The sequence below is a fragment of the Rattus rattus genome, chromosome 4, assembly GCF_011064425.1.
Source record: "Rattus rattus isolate New Zealand chromosome 4, Rrattus_CSIRO_v1, whole genome shotgun sequence".
NCBI lineage: Eukaryota > Metazoa > Chordata > Mammalia > Rodentia > Muridae > Rattus > Rattus rattus.
Genome location: NC_046157.1, coordinates 108514799 through 108529503, shown reverse-complemented (window position 1 = coordinate 108529503; position 14705 = coordinate 108514799).

The following is a 14705-nucleotide window of genomic DNA, read 5'->3' as shown; positions in this document are numbered from 1 at the left end:
TCTACCTTCTTGAGTCCTTTGTATATTTTGGATATTAGCCCTCTATCAGATGTAGGGTTGGTAAATACCTTTTTCTGATCTTTGGGTTGCCCTTTTGTCCTAAAGACAGTGTCCTTTGACTCACAGAAGCTTTGCAATTTTATGAGGTCCCATTTGTTGATTGTTGCTCTTAGAGCATAATCCACTGGTGTTCTGTTCAGGTGCCCAAGTATTGGAGGCTTTTCCCCACTTTCTCTTTTATTAGATTCAGCATATCTGGTTTTATGTGGAGGTCCTTGATGTGAGCTATGTACAAAAAGATAAAGAATGAATCAATTTGCATTATTCCACATGCAGATCTCCAGTTGAACCAGCACCATTTGTTGAAATTGCTATCTTTTTTCATTGGATAGTTTTAGCTTCTTGTCAAAGATCAAGTGACCATAGGTGTGTGGGTTCATTTATGTGACTTAAATTCTATTCCACTGATTTACCTGCCTGTCTCTGTACTAATACCATGCAGTTTTAAATCTCTATTGCTCTACAGTATAGCTTGAAGTCAGGGATGGTGATTCCCACAGAAGATCTTTTACTGTTGAGAATAGTTTTCGATATCCTAGGTTTTTTTGTTATTCCAAATGAATTTGAGAATTGCTCTTTCTAACTCTATGAAGAATTGAGTTGGACTCTTGCATTGAATCTGCAGATTGCTTTTAGTAAGATGGCTATTTTTACTATGTTAATCCTGCCAATCCATGAGCGTTAGAGATCTTTCCATCTTCTGAGGTCTTCTTTGATTTCTTTCTTCAGGGATTTGAAGTTCTTGTCATACAGATCTTTCACTTTTTTGGTTAGAGTCGCACCAAGATATTGTATATTACTTGTGACTATTGTGAATGGCGTTGTTTCCCTAATTACTTTTTCAACCTTTTATCCTTTCAGTAAAGGAAGGCTACTGATTTGTTTGAGTTAATTTTATATCCAGTCGCTTTGTTGAAGTTGTTTTTCAGCTGTAGGCGATCTCTGGTTGAATTTTTGGGGTCACTTATGTATACTATCATATTATCTGCAAATAGTGATATCTTGACTTCCTCCCTCCCAAATTGTATCCCTCCAATCTTTTTGTTTTCTAATTGCTCTGTCTAGAACTTTGAATACTATATTGAATAGGTAGGGAGAGAGAGTGGGCACCCTTGTCTTGTTCCTGATTTTAATGGAATTGGAAAATTTCCATTTCTTAGAAAACAAATATGGGTGTCACTTCTCCAGTATACACCCAAGCATTATTCATGTAGTATCTTCTTTTCAACTAAAGGGTTTTCTGAGGGAAAAGTTTACTCTGTGAGAACATGCCATTTCCAGAGTTAAAGTTATTATTCAGAATTTTTTCTGTGTCTATAGAAATTTTCTCAGCTTTGTGGACACTCGGTTTTGTCTTGATTGTTGAGATTGCAAGGTAAGCTTAAACAGGGTGTCTGGGAACTCATTGCCCCCTTGTGTAGCTTCTGCCTAGAGTCTGAATCACATTGATATAATACGAATCTGGCACTATCTGATATTAAGAAAATTTTAGTTAGCCTTTAATTCTAACAAACCTATCATATGTTTACCATCACTAAATTTTGTCTTTCATTAATCGTTCAGAGGCCGACTCAGACTTTTTATAGTCTTTAAGCTGTTTGGTTGTGTTCTCTCTCTCTCTCTCTCTCTCTCTCTCTCTCTCTCTCTCTCTCTCTCTCTCTCTCCCTCTCTCTCTCTCCCCCTCAGTTTCTACTTTGAAACAATTCTTACATTCTACAAACCTGTCATGCAAATTATTCATTCTCTGAATGTATTTTCATTTTCTCTTTAACTTTCATGCATGTGTGGGGTAATGCCTTTAATACCATTTCTTATTTGATAGTTATCATTTTTTTACAAAAAATATATTTTGTAAAATAATAATTTTGATATTAATAAAAGAACCACATTTTAGTGAAAACACAAACCTAAAGACAGCAAAATATGTTTACTAACTTAATGGAAAGTTTTGTTTTTACTGTTAAGTTTAAATTAACCAGTTTTTTGAGAAATTTAATACCTGTTGTTACAGACTTTTAAAAACTACCTTTCTTTAGAAGGATAGACAAGGTAGCTAAAAAGATACAAAGGTAGTTAAAATCAATGAAAATTTGACATTCCACCTTTAACTTGTTTTGGTCCTTTTTTTTTTTTTTTGTAACTTATCACTGTACCCAAGTATATTAAATCACAGTGGTAAAATATTGATTTAAAACTCTTGACACTTAGGATTCTAGTACATGTGAAATCTCCCAGATTAGATCATCCTCAAAATGAGGGTAATCATCCAGGAGGGAAGGTTATACCATGCAACAACAGCAATCTGGTTTGGGAATTTTTTCTCTTGAAACAAAAATAACTTATTTAATCATAGTGTTTCAGAAAGAATTCAGCAACTCAAGCACATTTCAACTTCTAATCATTCGTGCTACAAAATAGTAAAGTGTTATTCATAACTAGGTGATTTGGATTAGAATGTGACTACTACTCTGTCCACAATAACGCTCATATTTTCATTTAAATGTATTCTGAAGTATGTATATCCCTAATTATAACCATAATTAGGTTAGTCAATAAAGTATTGTCCTCCACTTAAGTGAACATAACACACAAACAAATATATATATACATATATAAACATACATATATGTATATATACATATATATACACACATCACACATATATATGTATATATGTATATAAACACATATGTATGTATGCATACATATACACACACATATATATACACATATACATATATGCATGTATATACACATATACATATATGCACACACATATATATGAGAAACTTAATGTAACAAAAAATTATCTACACAAAGCAGTCAAATAGAGATATTATGTGTAAAAATTGTTAATATCTTCAGTGAATGCTGAGCATGCTCTCCAGTAAGAATAAAACATAACTTAGCCAAGGTATTGCCAATACATACCCTTATCAGCTTTTGAAACTTTCTTTTGGAAAAACTGAAGAAAACACTCATTTCAAAAGTGGCTTAGCTTATTCCCATTTTCTCTAACACAAATCGAAAGAAGAAATGAAATCATGACAGAAAAATAGAAATGCAGTTCAGCACAAAGAATGTCAAAATTCCTTTCTGTACATGTGTTTTGTGAGCCTATAGGTGTATTTGTCTGAACACCTGTATGGAGGTCATATTCCAGCATCTTTCTCTGAGACTTTCCAACTCATTGTTTTAGACGTATATATCTCTGAACCTGGAGTTTATCAATCTGTCTCCACTGTCTGTTCGATGAATTCATTCTTCTCTATTACCGTGTGCTGGAATTATAGATTTGTAATTACAAGCCAGGCTTTTCATATGGATGTTGGGGATTATACCCCAGGTTTTTATGCATTCACAGTTGGCACATTACCAACTGAAATATCTCCCCATTTCTCTGTTATTTTTCAATTAAATAGAATACATATTTGATTGGCTAGGTACCGTAAAAACAAAATGTGATGTGTTTGTGGGTTGTTTTGGCTTTGGTTTCAGTTTGGGTAATCGTTATCATATTGTATCACCCTGAAAATGTCAAAGCTATTGAAAACTGAACACAACCCCATTTGCAAGTTATGCTTAGGATTGAGAAAACTGTCCCAAGGTAGGCAGGAATGTAATAGAGTTAGATTAATTTGTAGGGAGTATTAGGGTCTTGGTGTACTTGCATACTCACTACTGAATGGGCAGAAGGAATGATACAATATTTCACTTTCCCGTAAGTACAACATCAAAGTGCTTTTCAAGATATCACTTATACTGATGATATTTCTATGCTTTTGTCCCTTGACTTGCAGATATGCAGGCAAGATCTTTTTAATAAAGACTTGTCTGGAAATGTATACATCATTCCGAGCCTCATTAAAGACTTTTCTCTCTTAGCAGGCAATACAAAAATGATTTAAAACCTTTAGACTCAGTGTTCTGTTTGCATTAGGGGATTAGATCCAGTGGATACACATTTTATGATGTTGTTTGTAAAGAGAGTTTACAGTCAATGCTGGTTGTTTTTGTACTTATGGCCAAATAACTGCCTCTGTTGATATTTGCTGAATTACGAATGTAGTTTTCAAACTGTAACTGTGAGGTGAGGAGACTGAAAAATATTCTACCAGAAAGGAAAAGTCAAGCTACCAATCATTTCACAAAATACATTAATATTTCCATAGATTGAAAGAGCTATTTCCTATTCCATTCTTTTACTCCCTCAGTGGCTCATCCTTCCTTCTTCTTCCTCTTTCTTCTGTTTTTCTGTATTTTTTTTTATTAATCATTCCATTGGTTTACATCTCAAATGATATTCCACTTCCCGCTTGCCCCCTCCACCCCATCCCTCATCCCATGATATCCCACTTCCTAGTTATGACAACATTCTTTCTGATAAAGACAAATGGCCCCTGTTCTCACAGGCTCCTTAAGGCAGTAGCTGAGTGAGATAGAAATCGGTTACAAGGATAACAGTACATAGCATCATCAGTAGAATCCTGAAAGGAAAATAGGGCTCCTAGATAGAGGAAGAGGAAGAAAATTATTTTTATCAGTTTCTCAAGGTACATCGGTTTAGAAAAGTTTCATCGACATAGATCTGAGAGATGACATGTGGTTGTCCTACGTATGAATGGAACTAAACACATGAGGCAGATAAGTGCATGTGCCAATGCTGTGGATTGGGGAGAAGCTTAACACAGCTTTAGAGGGCAGTACAGAAGAATGCTAGGATACGATTGCAACATTAGGTCAGAAGGCCAGCAGGAACCTGGTGAAAACAGAAGCCATATTACCAGGTGGGTACATCAAATGAGAGGTGAGAGAAGGCCCTGAGGATCATTGATGATCTCGGTCACAACAAGGAACACGCTTTTCTTTTCTTTTCTTTTTTTTTTTTTATTATTATTAACTTGATTATTTCTTATATACATTTCAGTGTTATTCCCTTTCCGGTTTCGGCAAACATCCCCTAATCCCTCCCCTCCCTTTTTATGGGTGTTCCCCCCCATCCTCTCCCCATTGCCGCCCTCCCCAACAATCTAGTTCACTGGGGGTTCAGTCTTGCAGGGCCCAGGGCTTCCCCCCTTCCACTGGTGCTCTTACTAGGATATTCATTGCTACCTATGAGTTTGGAGCCCAGGGTCAGTCCATGTATAGTCTTTAGGTAGTGGCTTAGTCCCTGGAAGCTCTGGTTGCTTGGCATTGTTGTACATATGGGGTCTCAGCCCCTTCAAGCTCTTCCAGTTCTTTCTCTGATTCACGCTTTTCTGAACTTTCTCCACACTGTTGCATGTGGTGCCTGAAGCTCTCACTGTGGCTTTGAACTATGGAGTGGCTCTGCGAGCTATTTTCCATGTCCTAAGCTGGACAGAACTTCGTTCTGAGCTTCCAAAAACCACCATGACAAGATCTAGACTACCTAACAGTTTTTTTTAACTTTTATATTAGAAAGAAAACGATTACATTTGCAAAGCAAATATGACTACTGGGTTGTTTTGGTTATTGTGAGTAATAACCAAAGATTGATTTAATAGTTAAACAAATCTTAGACTACTAGGGAGTATGGAGAAGAGGAATGAATCTGGATAATTTTTTGAGGTACTATATGAGAAGATTTAATAGTAGGTTGGAAAATGTTAAAGCTTATTCAAAGCTTCGCTGTTGGAAGTAATGCCTTGGTGATTGACTGGGGAGGGATTGCTGAAGCGCATGTCTGAGAGAGAGAGGAAATGTTTCTCTTCTGGACAGTCTTCAACCATGGTCTTCATCGTTTTCATTTAGTTTACATAAGTACTCTATCTATCAGCCATCAGAAAGGAATCTCTTTCCTAACTTCATTACAAACTTCATAGTGATGTGTTGCCAAGACATCAGAAGCTAATTTGGGAATTCTTTAGGCCACTATTTGTATTTTATTACCAAGAAGCAGATTAAGCTTCTGTGAAAATGTACAATTTTACTTGTTTGTGAAGTGCTCTAGATCTAAATGCCATCAGCACACACCACCTGTATTTAGACCAATTGCTTCCTTCTGTCATGTTTCTGGGGGGAAAGCCAATATCTCCAAAGCTTGACACTAGTGATTTAGGGTGCCATTGCATGTTAACCTGAGTTGTAAGGCTTGTCATCATTTTCCAGATGGATAACTCAGAGAAGTTAAGTTACATCACCAAAGTTGCATAGCTAGATAAATGCAGGCCAAGAAATGTATATCTCGTCAGACATGGTGATAAACTGAGGCAGTAGTATCAAGAGTTAAAGACCAGACTGTCTAAGAATGGTTGAAATGAATGATGAGAAGTGGTCAAAGCTATTTCCTCAAACTAAGACTCACGTTCTTTCTATTCTTTACGTTTATCCCACAAAGAGCATTCTCTCAAAGATAATTTAGTTATAACATTAAAATATTTGGTGACATATTTACATAATTACATATGCGCATTCATATATTTATTCTCTGAAAGTTTTGCGGCAAAAACAAAACAGAAAACTCAATACACCAAGAGTTCAAGTAGAGTAAAACTTTTTGTGAGAAAATCTATATCTCTGAGTAGCCTCTGGCACTGACTAAATTGAAGTTTGAAAAAATTATAATTCAGTTCCATCTTCAGACAGTCCATTATCAAAGCATAATGCCTTTTAAATGAGTTGGAAGAAGAAAGCCCATAGGCAGTAAAAAGTGGTAAAATCAAGAATGGTAGCCTAATGTATAATATTTAAATGAGAAAGAAGGGGAGTAAATAAAGAATAGCCACTACCCGCCAGGAAAAAATACAGAGAGACCACTCAAGAATAGAATGTTTTTATGGAAAAACAGTAGTAGTGATGTGACATTCTTTATCCTTGATACCCTCTTTTAAATGCCCTATTTGTCCTTTAGACATTATTACACAGTGTCGTAGGGGTCAGCTGACCATGTATATAGAGTCAGAATGCTAATTGGTCACTCCTGATTTTAGATACAGATGAAAAGGGACACACACACACACACACACACACACACACACACACACAGAGTATAGCATGTTTAGAATCATTGAAAAGTGCGTATGTGGAAGGATTTCTTCTAGGTGAGTGGGTATAAAAGAGAAATGAATAATTTCTCCCCTGAATGAGTTCATATTCAGCTAAAGCAACACGCAAATAAACAAATTACTAAGGCTGTCATTATTATAAGCTGCATTTTTTAAGTCAACAAAATTGAGCTTTGCCACTCATGAACTTTCTTACTATGTAGCCCATTGCTAATGAGTATGTTTCAGGAATAAATAATAATTTAACACATAAATAAATTATGCCTTTAGAGTGATCTCAAATTTTCTCTCAGTTGGCATATTTAAACACAGAATATTGACAACCTGGTGATTTTAAATTCTACACTAACCCCTGGCCACTCACTCGTGAGGAAATTAGAGCTGTCCCATTCATGTCATTCTGGTATCTTTTTTTTTCTCTTTAGTGATGCCCCTTACCTTGTGTTGAAGAACCCTCCTACTGCAACATTCTACATATTAAACAGAAAGCTCTGCTTTCAGTAACGCACACATGCTATGATATCCTCAGATGCGTTGCTGTTCATGAACCTCCTGCAAGGCAAACTCCTGGCTGGGCTGATCAGCACCCTTGAGTTAATTTCACACTACACGAACAAAGGCAGCATACTTCTCTTCTCTGGAACTGAAGTCAGCATCTCTTGTCATATCCCTAGATACTCTAAAGTTTCTGCATATTGAGTATTTTGAATGTTTTTTTATTTGATTATGTCTTTCCATTCAAATATAAAAGCACAAATAATGTTTTTTTCCCACAATACAGTTTCCTTCTTGTTTTGTTCACATCTTGGTAAAAGGAATCATATGTTTCCAAAATAACTGTTTTCATGAAAACATTTTCTCAAAAAAATAATAAAAAGAAGAAGGAAGTCATTGCTAAGAAGCATGTAGTATGTTTTAGTACACTGTAAAGAGAAATAAATTTTATGAGACATTTGTAAAAACGTAAAATTGATAAACAGATAAAGCATTTTATGTGGGACAGCTCTTTAATTTTGATAGATGCGTTCAAAGAAAATGTCTACGTTTTCTGACAGCTTTAAGTGTCTCCAGTAAACTTAAATAGAAATACAGGTAACTTTAACCTTTTTAACAAGAAGTAATCCCAGTTTAAAAAAAAGTTATGCCCATATTTGTACCTAAAAAGTCAAAATTTCAATACTGACAGAGAACAGTAGGATTTGCTTGTGTACTTCTTACATGAAGCACAAGGAGACATTCTTGAAGGCTCTGGACGTGACTGTCATGGTTGCTATATGATGAGTGAAAGACTTACTTTTCACTCTTTTCACTGTTGAGGAACAAGTTAGTTTAATTTTGAGATGAAACAAAAATATGCTGTCTTCTTTATTTATGAAAGTTATAGGTTATAAAGTGTGTGTGTGTGTGTTGTGTGTGTGTGTGTGTGTGTGTGTGTGTGTGATATTAAATCCGGATAGCTATTTTATATCCATAAACTCAAAACACCACTAACATGTTGCAAGCATGCACGTTTATGCATTACAATATCACGTTCCATACACGTATATACCATTTTTTACTTAATAGGGCTCATGAGTGTTTTTAACTCCTTATTGTAACTTTGTATTCAAAACTTTTGAGTCTCTCATTTGCTATTTGTAAATGTTATAGCAAGTTTTTATGTGTTGTAAACTCTCCTTTCTTATAGTACAGTAGAAGTTTTTATACAGTGAGATATTATGAAGTTATTAAAAGAATCACACACTGTAACTTACAATGAAGTTTATAGACATAGAGAATTTCACCAAAAGTAACAGAAATCAGTCATAGTACAACTAACTAACACACAAGGACTCTTGGATATAGAAGTATTGATTGGACTATATAATAGCTCAAAGTTTCATAAGTAAAATAGTTAGGTCTCTCATAATTATACACACACACACACACACACACACACACACACACAAATAAGAAAAGGCTAGAGAAACCTCTTTTTCCATCTTCATTAAATTGGGTATTTCTTATTTACATTTCAAATGTTATTCCCTTTCCCGGTTTCTAGGCCAACATCCCCCTAACCCCTTCCCCTCCCCTTCTATATGGGTTTTCCGCTCCCCATCCTCCCCTCATTATCTCCCTCCCTCCAAGAATCCCGTTCACTGGGGGTCCAGCCTTGGCAGGACCAAGGGCGTTCCCTTCCACTGGTGCCCTTACTAGGCTATTCATTGCTACCTACGCAGCTGGAGCTCAGGGTCAGTCCATGTATTGTCTTTGGGTAGTGGATTAGTCCCTGGAAGCTCTGGTTGGATGGCATTGTTGTTCATATGGGGTCTCAAGCCCCTTCAAGCTCTTTCAGTCCTTTTTCTGATTCCTTCAACGGGGGTCCCTTTCTCAGTTCAGTGGTTTGCTGCTGGCATGTGTCTCTCAGGAAAGATCTACATCTGGTTCCTGTCAGCCTGCACTTCTTTGCTTCATCCATCTTGTCTAGTTTGGCAGCTGTATATGTATGGGCCACATGTGGGGCAAGCTCTGAATGGGCATTCCTTCAGCCTCTGTTCTAAAGTTTGCCTCCCTATCCCCTCTTAAGGGTATTCTTGTTCCCCTTTTAAAGAAGGAGTGAAGCATCTGCATTTTGGTCATCCTTCTTGAGTTTCATGTGTTCTGTGCAGGGTAATTCAAGCATTTGAGCTAATATGCACTTATCAATGAGTACATACCATGTGTGTTTTTCTGTGATTGGCTTACCTGACTCAGGATGATATTTTCCAGTTCCATCCGTTTGCCTATGAATTTCATAAAGTCATTGTTTTTGATGGCTGAATAGTATTCCATTCTGTAGATGTACTGCATTTTCTGTATCCATTTCTCTGTTGAAGGGCATCTGGGCTCTTTCCAGCTTCTGGTTATTATAAATAAGGCTGCTATGAACATAGTGGAGCATGTGTCTTTGTTATATGTTGGAGCATCTTTTGGGTATATGCCCAAGAAAGGTATAGTTGGGCCCTCAGGTAATGCGATGTCCAATTTTCTGAGGAACCTCCAGACTGATTTCCAGAATGGTTGTACCAGTCTGAAATCCCACCAACAATGGAGGAGAAACCTTTTTTTAAGTGTGGAAACTTCTGAGCTATTGAGAATGCAAGAAGAGAATCAAAGATTAAAAGAATGACAGTCCTCTAGCCTTATCTAAGTCTTGTGTTTTACAAGAGAGAGTGCCATCAAAAAATTGCCCAACCAGTCACTATTTCAGAGAAAGAAATATGGCACTAAATGAAAAATAGGAAAGAGATTATGAAGTTGGATGACTAGAGTTTTGAAGTGGGGATGAATATGATCAGAACATATAGTATAGAATTCTCAAAGAGTTGATAAAAATACTAAGTAATAGCATTAGGGCATAGCCAAAATTTTTGGAGTAGACAACCTGGCACCCAAACAAATAAAAATGAGAAATTTGAAGTAGGTTTGTAAGCAAATATGTTGAGGAACATAGTAAGATACTCCTTATCCTTAAAAGTGAGGTTGGCTATCAGGAATGCAAAAGTCATTGAATACTACAATATTTAGACATGCCTCTAAAGGGAGGATTTGAAGACCAATGCTCTGTGTGAAGTTAGCAAACCACCTTTACTTTTTCCATTCACACTCTGAGTCTCATGTTATCTACTTCTGAAAAGTGTTGTGAAAATCAGGTTGCTTAATACCTGCCAATCCCTTATGACACTGGGAAGCATGCTGTAAATGTTCAATAGGTGTTAGTTATAAATAGAGTACTATTCATTATTGAATTGATTATATTATTGGGAATAAGATTAATAGTGATCCAAAATATTACACCATTAGAGAGCAATGAAATTACAAATATTGACTAGACAGGCATCACTGTCGTATAGCTCCAATTGCGTAAAACTTAAAAATGATAGTAAGATAATGATTAAATGATTTTAATGAATTCATTAAAATATGGAAGAGGTATACACCTAAAATGATTCATGTATAAATTGTTATAATATTTTAGGTACTCTTATTCCATGCCCTCTTTTCTAAATTCTTTTGCCCAGATTTCTGATTCATTAAATATTTGTAGTTCAATGACTGCGGAGTGAATGGGACTAGAGATCAGGTGATCATTCTATATACATTCCATTCCCATATACCCGGTCTACAAAAGTGCGCCTCATGGTCTCTCTCTGATTGAAAGGAAACTGAAACCCATGTAGCTTGGAGAACTCAAATGATATTGCTATGTACTATGAGTGTTCTGGCCGTGTACTCAATAAATCATATTTCGAGTGCCACAGAGCACAAGTAAAAGAAACTATGTCATACTTTTGCAATTTCGCATACATATCTAAGGAAACATCCACAAGCAGAACACAGAATTTCTAAACATTAAGATATTTCTTGACTAGCCTCCTCTCTTTTAATTATTTATGGTCCCATCAATAATTTATCCTTTTCCTTCATACTATTAGGCTCTTGCACCTTTTCTAATCTTGTGCACAGGTTAAATCTACTTTATAAATTATATCTATATATGCATTTCTCATTTTATATGTACAATGGTCAAACAACAGTTTGTTTACTTATTCATTCCTATCATTGTTATTTGTTGATGGTGTTTTTCTGTGTTTTCATTCACAGAAATTTTATAAATTAGAAGACATGTTCCTCATATCAGGCAATACGAGAGATTTTCCAGTTGATAAGGTTGTTTTTATTTTACATTTTATAAATGGTCTGGTGGGGTGGGTGGTGTGAGAACATTATCATGGAGATAGAACAGGGAGGAGGTATGGGATATGGAACAGTTGGAGGGTAGACTGGGAGGTGAATAAAACCTGGAATGTTAAAAAAAATAAAAACTGAAAATTTATTAATGTACAATTTCTATAGAAAAACCCATACAAACATTAGTTAAAATAATTTCAAAGGAAAATATACATAAAGCTAGCATTTATGACAATAATCTCAAGGAGAACAAAATCCTGTAACTGATTCCCTTTTCATTTCTTTACTGGTTAATGTTCTACTCACTTTCCAAAGATATCTATATTGGGGCATCTTGGAAGTTTTTCAATTTGTAAAACTTGAGTTAGTATATTAATTTTCTCCGTTAGCTATCAACATTTTGAGTAAATATTAGGAAAATCAACTTAAACCCTGAAGGACTTTCTTTTTTTCTTTTCTTTTCTTTTTTTCCTTCTTTTTTTTTTGTTTTGTTTTTGTTTTTTGTTTTGAGTGACACATTCAATGGCTTCAACCTGATGCTAGATAGATATCAGGCAAGGCAGAAATGCTTGGGGCCTGTTGCATAGCAGAAGCCCACTGTGGCATGAGCGTGTGGTAGAGGTGCAGCCTAGCTCAGAGAAGTTACTATCAAGATAGACTCATCAAAGAAACATCATCAGTTACCATTTCCTCCAAGCAGACTCCCTGCCACCACCACCACCTATACCACATTCCAATAGTCCAATCAGCCACTATTCCAACACTGGATTAGCCCATTTATTATAGGTTCCTTTCAGAATTCTCATAGTTCAATCATTTCCAGGAAGCCCCAACTCTGAATAGACGCACTGAAGATCAACACTTCACCACAGAATTCTTTGGAGAGCATTTCATAATCGAACCATGAAAACATCATTTGCATAGTATGATGTTGCTTGTATTGAGCCGATAACGTGATTTTAGGATCACTGTGCTATTTTGTATATCCTTTGATAACTATCACTATTGTACATCATTCCTTTATGTAAACATACAGTTTTACTTATGGATTTTACTATTTAGGTGCATGTTTGTACTGCTGCCCATGAACAGAAATAAGAAGAGATGATATGAGATATCTTTTCCTATAACTGCCCACCTTATATTTTGAAACAGGGTCTCTCATTGACCCTGAACCTCTTTGTTTCAGCTAGATAGATTGGTCAGTCTGCTAGCATTGGCCTGTCTCCTTCTGCCAATACTGGGATTGCATCTTGTGCTTTTGTGTCTGTTACCTAAGTTGGGATCTAAGCTTATGTCTCATTGTTTGTGTAACCAGCACTTACCCAGTGAGCCACTTCCATACTCTTTCGTTTTTACTATTTACTGATTTAACTTTGATTTGAACTTCTCAATAAGCATCTAAAGATTTTTCAGGTTGGAACTCTCAAAAGTATTATTGCTACCAGCTTTTAAAGTTGCATAATACATTGCTGAGAAGTTCTTCAAAACAGTCATACAACCCTATTATCATTTATTATACATAGAGTTTCAGTTTTTGTAATGTGCAAATGTTTCATTATCTAAATTCTAATTTTAAGGTTTTTGTAAATATGTAATTGTATATTATGAAAATTTGGGCATATCTAGGTTTGATGATGTTGGACATCTTTGTATTCTCACTGGTTCTTTTGGGAAATTGTCATTTAACTTCTCATGCTTAAATATTTTTACTGCTTCTCTGCATGATAGTTTTATTTTCGAGTAGACTTCCCTGAAGTATTTTAAAATTTAGCAAATGAGTCTTTGGTTCAATGTATTCCCTAAAAATGCTTTCTGTTCCTCTTTCAGTTGAATTTTCATCTTAAGACTCTCTAATAAGAAACAAAGATAGGCTGGCCTGGAACTCATGACCTCCCTCCTGAGGCTATCTAGATTAGAGATCTGCACCACAACAAGCATTGGTATGCCATTAAAGAGGCAGAGGTTCTGAGTCTTGTTATAGTTAATTTTATTATTTCTCCTTTACAGGTTCTTTCTTTGTCTTTTTTCAACCCTCCTGAAGAAATGTACTATTTCTTATTGTGGCATTATTTTATCCTTCCCATTTAAATCTCTGTTTCATCTGGTCTTGACTTTTTTGGGGATTATTTTTTTTTCATTTGAAATGTTATCTCCCTTCTTGGTTTCCCCTCAGCAAACCCCTATCCTATTCTCCTTCCCCCTACTTATATGAGGATGCTCCCCCATCCTTCTACCCACTCCTGCCTCACAGCCCTAGAATTCCCCTACATTTGGGCATTGGGCCTCCATAGGACCAAAGGCCTTGCATCACATTGATGCCATATAAGGCAATCCTCTGCTACATCTGCAGATAGAGACATGGGTCGCTCCATGTGTACTTGTTGGTTGGTGGTTTAGTCCCTGGGAGCGCTGCATGGTCTGCTTGATTGGCATTTTATGAGAACATAGTTCACAAAAATCAGTAGTACACGTATCACAGTATCACAATATAAATAAATCATACCATTGTAAATTCTAGTAGATTCTATCCAAACTTAATTGCTACATGATTAAAGAAAACTATACTTTTCTAGGTTGTTTCTTCCATGTACTGTAGTCTAGTCTAATCAAGTCTATTTATTGTCTTTATTTTAATTCACAATATTAGTATCCTCAGAGCATACTACTTTTTATCTGGAAAATATTTTGTAGAGAGTAATTAACTTCATCATTGCAAAAAATCCAAGTGAGGTCAAATAAGAAAGATGCCTCTTAATTTCTCTCATTTGAAAACTGGGAGCAAAAGACTCGAAAACCAAGTGTTTTGAGCTAAAATGGGAGTGAAAGCACCAACATATCATCTCACATATGCACGGACATACTACATTTAATGATGACTGCAGCATCAAGAATACCATCCTCATC